This window comes from Ochlerotatus camptorhynchus, unplaced genomic scaffold, assembly GCF_037179485.1.
Source record: "Ochlerotatus camptorhynchus isolate MF236.1 unplaced genomic scaffold, CSIRO-AGI_Acam_v1.1 ptg000098l, whole genome shotgun sequence".
Classification (NCBI taxonomy): domain Eukaryota; kingdom Metazoa; phylum Arthropoda; class Insecta; order Diptera; family Culicidae; genus Ochlerotatus; species Ochlerotatus camptorhynchus.
The window spans coordinates 689,347-699,422 of NW_027040588.1; positions in this window are offsets into that span (position 1 = coordinate 689,347).

Here is a 10,076-nt window from a genome sequence, read left to right on the forward strand (position 1 = left end):
GGACACCCAGTCCGCATCAGAATAACCAACGAGCTTCGAGTCGCCGGTCACAGGATACATTAACTTCATTTTTGATCTTCCTTTCAGGAAACGTAGAAGGTACTTCACTGCCTCCCAGTGCTTCGGTCCGGGGCAGTTGTTGAAACAACTCAAGAAGTTCACGGCGAATAGTCCCCCTTATTCTGCGAGTCACGTGACTCTCTCTCACCGGTGAGGTGACAATAGTCACCTCGTGTGAGGTGACTCTCCATTTGATTTGCATGGAGAGTCACCTCACACGAGGTGACAATTGTCAGCTCACCGGTGAGAGAGAGTCACGTGACTCGCAGAATAAGGGGGAGTATGTCTGGACGCGTACACTGTGTCAGGTATATCAAGCATCCGACGGCGTCCTGGTACGGAACATTCTTCATCCGCTCGGTTTCTTCGGTGACATCTCCTTTGACAACTTTTCAGCGCTGTTCATGGGAGTGGTTACGGCCTTCGCATCCTGCATGCTGAACCGACGCAAGATGGAATCGATCAGGGTTATTCTGCGTGGCGAATGAGGTGAGGTGACTCGAGTCACTCGTGTTATCCGATTCCAGCTGGCAAGTGAGGTGAGAAAAGTCACTTGGGATGAACCCGGTGAACTCTCACCTTATTCTCACAATCGTATTTCGGTGACAAAAGTCGTACTGAAGTGACGATTTTAAGTGACAAGAGTCGTAACCTCCGCTGCAGTCGACTGGATGGAAAACCTTAGAGTTCTATAAGCGATGGTTGCGGTTTTCGGTAATTTATTACTTCTAAATTTGTTTCAATCATTTTTTTTTTGTTTCTTCGGCTTCCTCAATATGGGTATTTTTTGAATAAAGGGTGATACGGTCAAAATTTGGTCAATATCAACTTGACGTATTTCTTTCAATTTTGCATTTAAAAAACCTGAACACCCCTCATTTTGAAGGTGTGTGTGTGTAGAATGTTGCTCCTATTTTGATTTTGGAATTCACTCTTCAGTTGTCAAAATGCCGTCCAAGCAAGAAGAGCAGCGTATCAAAATTTTGCTCGCGCATCGCGAAAATCCGAGCTACTCGCACGCAAAGTTGGCAAAATCGCTAAAAGTTGCCAAATCAACCGTTACAAATGTAATTAAAGTGTTTGGGGAACGTTTGTCGACAGCCAGGAAGTCTGGATCGGGGGGAAATCGAAAACCGGAAGCCGCTGAGACGACAAAGAGAGTTGCCGGTAGTTTCAAGCGAAACCCTAACCTCTCTCTCCGAGATGCCGCAAATAAGCTGGGTGTATCGTCTACAACCGTGCATCGAGCCAAAAAACGAGCCGGACTATCGACTTACAAGAAGGTAGTGACTCCAAATCGCGATGATAAACAAAATACGACGGCCAAAGCGCGATCCCGGAGGCTGTACACGACGATGCTGACGAAGTTTGACTGCGTGGTAATGGACGACGAAACCTACGTCAAAGCCGACTACAAGCAGCTTCCGGGACAGGAGTTTTATACGGCAAAAGGAAGGGGAAAGGTAGCAGATGTTTTCAAGCACATGAAACTGTCAAAGTTCGCAAAGAAATATCTGGTTTGGTAAGCCATGACGTGTAGGGTTCGGAAATCGATGTCTGAGGTCAATTTGAAATTCAAGATGGTGGCTTCCGGTTGAAGAAAAACTTGAAAATTCTGTCAAATACCCCTCAATATGGGTATTTTTAGAATTGGGGTGACGAGTAGGGATCGGAAATCGATGTCTGACGCTATTTTGACTTCAATATGGCTGCTTCCGGTTGTAGTAAAATTGGGAATTACTGCTAAATTACACACAGTATGAGTATTTTTGGAGTCTTGGTAACGTGTAGGGTCCAGACATCGATGCCTGAGGCCGTTTGAAATTCAATATGGTGGCTTCCGGTTGGAGAAAAACTTGAAAATTCTGTCAAATATCCCTCAATATGGGTATTTTTGGAATTGGGGTGACGCGTAGGGACCGGAAAACCATGTCTGACGCCATTTTGAATTCAATATGGCAGCCTTCGGTTAGAGAAAAAATTGGAAATTCTGCCAAAAAGCCCTCAATATGGGTATTTTCAAAATCTGGGTGACATGTAGGGCCCTGAAACCCATGTATGACATCATTTTAAATTCAATATGGCGGCTTCCGTCTAGAGAAAAATTGGGAAATACTGTAAAATTATCCACAATATTAGTATTTTTGGAATTCTGGTGACGTGTTGTACCGGAAATAGATGTCTGACGCCTCTTTGAAATTCAAGATGGCGGCTTCCGGTTGGATAAAAACTTGTAAATTCTGTCAAATACCCCTCAATGTGGGTATTTTTAGAATCCGGGTGACGTGTAGGGACCGGAAATCCATGTCTGATGTCTTTCTGACATTCAAAATGGCGGCTTCCGGTTGGTGAACTATAAAACTTGGAAATTCTGTCAAATACCCCACTATATAGGTATTTTTGGAGTTGGGTAGACGTGTGAGAACCGGAAATCGATGTCTGATTCCGTTTTGAAATTCAAGATGGCAGCTTCCGGTTGGAGAAACCCTGAAAATTCTGTCAAATACTCTACAATATGGGTATTTTTGATATCGGGATGACGTGTAGATTCCGGAAAGCAATGTCTGACGCCTTTTTGAAATCCAATTTGGTGGCTTCCGAATAAAGAAAAATAGAAAAATACGGATGGGTTTTCCGTCCTTACACGTCACTCCGATTCCAAAAATACCCATATTTACCCCTCAATTGGACAGAATTCCCAAGATTTTCTCGAACAGAAACCACCATATTGAATTCAAAATGTTTCTACACATCACCACAAGCAAAAATATCCATAGTAAGGAGTATTTGACAGAATTTCCAAGTTTTCTCCAACCGCAAGCCACCATATTGAATTTCAAAACGGCCTCAGACATCGATGTCCGGTCCCTACACGTTACCAAGATTCCAAAAACTATCCATATTGTGGCTAATTTGGCAGTATATCCCAGTTTTTCTCTAACCGCAAGTCGCCATATTGAATTTAAAGATGGCGTCAGATAAGGTTTTTGGTCCCTACACGTCACCACGATTCCAAAAATACCCATATTGAGGGGAATTTGGCAGAATTTCCCAGTTTTTCTCTAACCGCAAGCCACCATATGTAATTAATATGGCGTCAGACATGGGTTTGCGGTCCCTACACGTCACCTTGATTCCAAAAATACCCATATTGTGGATAATTTTACATTATTTACCAGTTTTTCTCCAACTGGAAGCCGCCATATTGAATTCAAAATGGTGTCAGACACGGATTTCAAGTCTCTACACGTGACCATGATTCCAAAAATACCCATATTGAGAGGAATATAACAGAATTTCCTAGTTTTTCTCTAACCGGAAGATACCATATTAAATTTTAAAATGGCCTCAGACATCCAGACATCGATGTCCGGTCCTTACACATCACTCCGACTCTAAACATACCAATATTGTGAGGTATTTGACAGAATTTCCAAGTTTTTCTCTAGCTATAAGCGGCCATCTTGAATTTCAAAACGGCCTCATACATCTATTTCCGGTCCCTACACGTCATCAAGACTCCAAAAATACCCATATTGTGGGTAATTTGGCAGTACTTCCCAGCTTTTCTCTAACAGGAAGCTGGCATATTGAATTCAAAATGGTGTCAGACATGGGTTTTCAGTCCTTACACTTCACCAAGATTCCGAAAATACCCATATTGAGAGGTATGTGATATATTTTTTTAGTTTTTCTCCAACCGGAAACCACCATATTGAATTTCAAAAAGACTTCAGACATCTATTTCCGGCCACTATACGTCACTAAGATTCCAAAATACCCATATTGTGGGTAATTTGGCAGTTTTTCCCAGTTTTTCTCTAAATCATTTGCATTCATTTCGTTCATTCATTTACATTCATTTGCCTCTAACTTTTTTCTTCAACAGCATTCCGCAAAATGATGTATAGAGCTATTGTAGGTTTTGTTATTAGCTACAACTTTTTTCAACAAGTCAAATCCATATTTCTTATGCATGCCGAACCAGAGTGAACAGAAGCCACTACTGTTTTTCAGTGAATGTATTTTACATTCACTGAAAAACAGTAACAAGTTCTGCCCGCTCTAGTTCGTGATGCATAAGAGATACAGATTTGAATTATGAGCAAATGTTGTAGCTAGTAACAAAACCTATAAAAGCTTTATATATTATTTTGTGGAATGCTATTGATGAAAAAAGTTAGAGCCAAATGAATGTATGATATGAATGCAAATGATTTTCCATGCCTGGTTCAGAGCCTAAGAATGAACCTCTCACGTCACCCGAGTCAACTGTCGGAATAGAGTGAGAAGAGTCTCACCTCATTCGCCACGCAGAATAACCCTGAAAATCTTCCCATCTTCGATCCAATAGTACAGGCACGGATCGTACTCCGATTGGATGAGTCCCAGCTTCTTCAGCGCGGCGTCCAGTTTGATGTTGCAGACCCTACTGGATTGCTTGAGACCATAGAGCGCTTTGTTCAAACGACATACCAGTTGTCGTCTTCCGGTGTTCATGTAACAAGGCGGTTGTTCCATGAAAATCTCCTCTTCCAGATCTCCCTGCAGGAACGCGGTGATGGCATCCATCTGGTCCACCTGCAGATCGTACTTTGCGGCCAATGCAAGCAGGTACCGCGGTGAACTGTGACGAACGACAGGAGAGTAAGTTTCGTCGTAGTCCACTCCCTTTCGCTGCGAGCATCCCTTGATCACCAAGCGAGCTTTGTAGCGGTCAACATTACCACTAGCGTCGTGCTTCGTCTTGTCTTGTAGACCCATTTACATTTGATGGCCGTCCTGCCTTTCGGTAGCTCCGTCAACGTCCAGGTTTTGTTGTTGATCAGCGCGTCGTACTCCTCTTTCATCGCCGTCTCGCAGCGTACGGAGTCGTCTCTGGACAATGCCTCCTGGTGTGTCACCGGATCATCATCCATCCTCCTAGCGTCGGCTTGAATTGCAGATTCCGCCATTCCGCTAAACTGACCCTGGTTATCAGAGCTCATTAACGGGCCATCGCCGTCGAGATTGGTATTACGGGTAGTGCTCTGTGGGGGAATAATATGCGGCAGACATTTGTGTGACAGTTGAAAATCATCATACTTGCCTGGTAGCCTGTGCTCCCGACTGCTGCGCCTCAACACCTGTGACTGAGGTGGTTTTGTAGGTTGTCGCGGTGGGAGTACGGAAGTCACGTCGATCTCGGAATCTGTGGACAAGTCGTTCTTACCACAAACAAAGTGACAGACGACTTTTTCCGAAGAAATTAATTAAAATAATGTGGTTCTCTGTAATAGCATTTTAGTCCACCTTCCACCGCTCACCGCCAGGTTCGCTAGTATTTTTGTTTTGAATTAATTTAAGTTGGTTTTGTGTGCAATGATCTGGCAGCTCGCATTCCCGCTCTTATTTTCGGCGTGCTGTTTTCTCACTCATCGAAGGAAATTTTAATTAGAGTGAGAAAGTAAGGAACAGTCAGCGCGGGAACCGTGCGCGTTGCTATAGGTACGGCAGAAGGAATGTAGTCGACTTTTTCGTTCTCACGGTGTTCTTACGCATGATCGTACAGAAACCGGGATACAGTCTATGTTCGTTATTTCAGAAGTCAAGACCAACAATCGATATGGCCTTAACTCCATTTTGTAAACAAACCTTGTAAGGCCATTTTCTCGCGAACCGAAATCCGCAAAGGCAAACCAAATTCTCCTCTACCCGATTGTGGTTAAGGTTTTCGAATGAAGGTTTCGGTTTGCGAAAAAATGGCCTTACAAGGTTTGTTTACAAAATGGGGTTAAGGCTAGGGGTAGGTCACTCCGCAAACCAATCTTGGGTCATCTTTTTTGTCAGTGTGCCGCAACTGTGACGATTGTGCCGGTCATAGAGCAAGCTGCGATTTTTTGTAAAATATCCATCCCGGCATCCCGGTATTTCTAAAAACCTTGAATGTTTTGATTTGAAATCGCATGGATAAATCGGATTGAGGATGACGCGGGAAGTGGCGGGTGTACGAAATTTCGGTGTTTTGTGATCCATAGGGCAATAAAAGTCCTGTGTTTTAGTGTTTAATAATGCCCTCAAAGGTAGACCAGAAACCTAGCCTTTCGACCGGAAAGAGTTGGAACCGGTGGGGAGCATTGTTGGAGACCGACTATAAAGGGTGATGAATAAACTTCTTTAGTTTGTTTTGTATGAGTTGCAGCATTATTTCAATTAAGGGTACTAATGAGGTCTGATAAACTGACCTCTTCCTCTTGAGTTCACTCTAGAAACTACATTTCGTATTTAGATCTATAAAAGAACTGCTGGTCTGAGTTCCTCTGGTATATTCAATCAGAAGATGTCCCTGAACATACAGTCAAACAGCACGTAATGTTCTGAACAACTTCAATGACAGTTGTCCAGCAGTACTCCCATTTTATTTACTACAATCTAATGCCTACGAGATTGTGCCGAAGGTATGCCGAAAATGTGCCGATGGATGTGCCCAAGCTGTGTAGAATATAATTCCGGCACAATGAGCTGAGTGACTTACCCCTTGGGTTAAGGCCATTTCAATTGTTGGTCTTGAAGTTTTCAATATGATTATTCTCGATTACTTTTTTAATCGGTCCTGTCTCTTTTCGTCGAGGAAAAAATTGACTAACTTGATTTGCTATCAACCGTGCCCATTGCGTTATATTGGCTATGTTATACTTCCAATCTGTAAATCACTCTTTTGGAATAAACCAATATTCAATATTATTATCAATATTGCACATTCACCACTTTTTAAGATTATTCGGACTTGACCGGGGATGAAATTTGAACTCGTTAGCTTTATTGTGAGAGGCATGGATGTCAACCTCTACCACAAGTCCGTCCCTCGTCCAAAAGAAAACAGACTTTTTGAAAAAGAAACAATCAAGCATCCTACTTCATTCATTTACTGGCCTCAGTTGGACCTACTAAAAAAGCATATTTGATCTACCTATTTCAATGCTACACACTTAAACAGAGACCCTGAGTTCGGTAAAAAAAAATACCGTCTTAGATCGGTAATGCTAAAAATTACAGATGTTTCGGTATTTTCTCGCTTTATTGCTGAAAACTGTAAATGAAATGACCGAATCTCGGTAATTTTATTTTAATTTACCGAAAACGGTAAACATTTTTACCGGCAGGTCTGTAAATCAGCTTCATCACTGACTTCGGTGAAATATTTTACTGAAGTTTCGGTAAACAAAGCGTTCCATTACTGAGTTCGGTAACGGTCTAGGTAAACGTCAAATCCACCATATTGTTATTATCGATAAACATTAAAAGCGTTCGTGCTTGTGAAAAATAAAAAAGGTGAAATTATGGAGGGTGTTATGCAACGCCAAGATGAGGGAATCGTACATATTTTCCGTAAATAATTAATTTTTGTTATCTAATTAAATTTTGCATGGGTTGCAGTGACCGCCACCTTGAAACAATATTAAAGCAAATTACAGTTGAGTCGGTGAACTTTTAAAAAAATTACAGATCTCTCGGTAATTTTCGATTTGCATATCGTCCTCAAAATTACAGTTCTCCGGTAAAGTCGACTACAAATCAAGCAATGCACATCGGTAAACGTTACCGATCGTTCGGTAAATTTGACAGCTAATTTTGCTGATCCAGTTTACAGATATTTCGGTAATGTTCTCGATTACCGAAAACATTACTGACCGTTCAGCTGTTGAGAATTCGGTAAATGAATTACCGAAGTCGGCGATTTTTTCTAAGTGTGTACCGAAGGATGTTTGTCATTGTGGAAAACTCATGTATGCCAGACAATTTCGGCCTTGTTTAGGTTCCGGACGTTCGAATTTACCGGCAACGACGAAATGAAGATGTGGTACCATCACCGACGAAGTACCATCAACAATCAATACGAAACTAACGATTTAAAATTGGCTCACTGCTTGACTAGCCTATTGGTCCCAAGCAAACGATTAACGTACCCCATTCTAGTCGAAATTCTACACTCAAAATAATCGACACGTTATAGTTACGTGAAAAATCACGTAGAGTATCTCTTTTTGCTTTGCCGTCAATTTTACATGATCCAAGTAGAATCTATATTTTCGGAGGCGAACCAGCCTAAGGCTGAAAGCCTCCTAAATAAAGCTAAATTAATTAATTAATTAAAATCTATATGGCACCACTTATATATGAGGGGGAATTCCATTCGAAGCCGCTACATTTTTTAATGAAGTTTACGTGATTTGCCCATACACACATTCAATGTGCGTTTCACGTAAACCCTAAGTGATTTTCACGTCTGAAAAAATTGAGTGACGCTCATAGTTGTAAACAATATGGTGCTAGTTCAGTGGGTATATTTTCATACCACTGTTACTTCAGATTATTGTAGATGTTACTTTGTGGGAAAATTTAATATGGTAAGTTTAATGAATTAAACATTCATATAGAGAATAATTTAGTCTGTTTTAGTGTGAATACAGCAGCCTCATGGAGTTAGATCAAGAGGCGGATATGTGTGATCCCCGATCCTTGTCCCGGTCGACTTTATTTCAATCTGGTTTTTATGCCGATGTATACATTTTTAGACAAAATAAAAGCATATGCATAAAATAAGACTGCATTTTAGCCTAATGCGAAATCAAGAATTCATTTTATTTAAATCGTACCAGAATTAACATCATTATGAACCACCGAATCACCATGAGCTGTACTGAAGGAATCACGTAAATTCTACGTGATAATCCAGTGACGTTGAAGCTCACTCAAATGAGTGCTTCCATATGAGAATCACGTAACGTTTACGTGAACAGTGCGATGGAAAAAATCTATGTATGTTTTCACGTAACATTAACGTGAAAATTATTTCGAGTGTAGTACTACACAATGTTTGCTTTGATTCGCTATGAAAGTTTGACAGATAAAATGAGGCGTTAGTGGATTTTCCTATGTTTCGAGGGGTGAATCGATTATTGAATTTTCCTATGTTTCGAGGGGTGAATCGATTAGCTTGGGACCGAAGATAGTACCAGAGCTGAGCCAAAAAGTTGAGCTCGTTTCTTCGGGACCTTCTAGTCTTAGAGTTACCTCTATGGTACCATCACGAGATCTGCTTGCTAGCTGTTAGCTTGCAAAATCTACCGAGTATGGCCGGGTCCTGTTTGGCGTCCAACAACGATGTCTTCTCGGTCACCGATGACTACACGGTATCCGCAAAATACCCAATAATGACTACAAAGTAAGCATTTTCGAGGGAGACTGGGACTACCCATTAAATGAGTAAAAAAGTTACCCATTTATGAGTATTTGATGCTCACAAAAGAATACTTACTATTTATTTTTGTAGTTGTAATTACTCTTAAATGGGTAAAATTTCACTCATTTAATGGGTAGTCCCAGTTTCCCTCGAACATGTTTATTGGTTAGGTTAGAAGCACAGACTGATGAAATCTGTACCAACAATTGCTGACGACAAGCGTGAGTCATTGATAGTTCAACCAACAATCAATACGAAACTATCGATTTGAAATTGGCTCACTACTTGACTAGCCTATTGGTCCCAAGCAAATCGATTAACCTACCCCATTCGAGTCAAAATTCTAATACTACACAAAGTTTATTTTGATTCGCTATGAAAGTTTGACAGATAAAATGAGGGGTTATTGGATTTTCCCGAGGTGGACGACTCTATCTACGATGCAGAAAAGATTGTGTTTAGCTGTGGCTAGCTGCACGCACGCTGAGTAAATAGAAGGAAGATTTATGTCTATTTTGAAGATTTCCTGCAAAAAGATGAAGCGCGATGCAAGTAGATGCGAGACATGAAAGATGATTTTTCGAAGATTGATTCGCTAGTGAGATTTGTTGAGCATCTAGAATTGAGATTTAGATGTGTCATTCCCCTTGGATTTTCCTATGTTTCAAGGGGTGAATCTCGGGGTGAATCGATTAGCTTGGGACCGAAGATAAACCCAGAGCTGAGTCAAAAAGTTGAGCACATTTCTTCGGGACCTTCTGGTCTTACACTCTAAAAAATCTTCACGTTAATG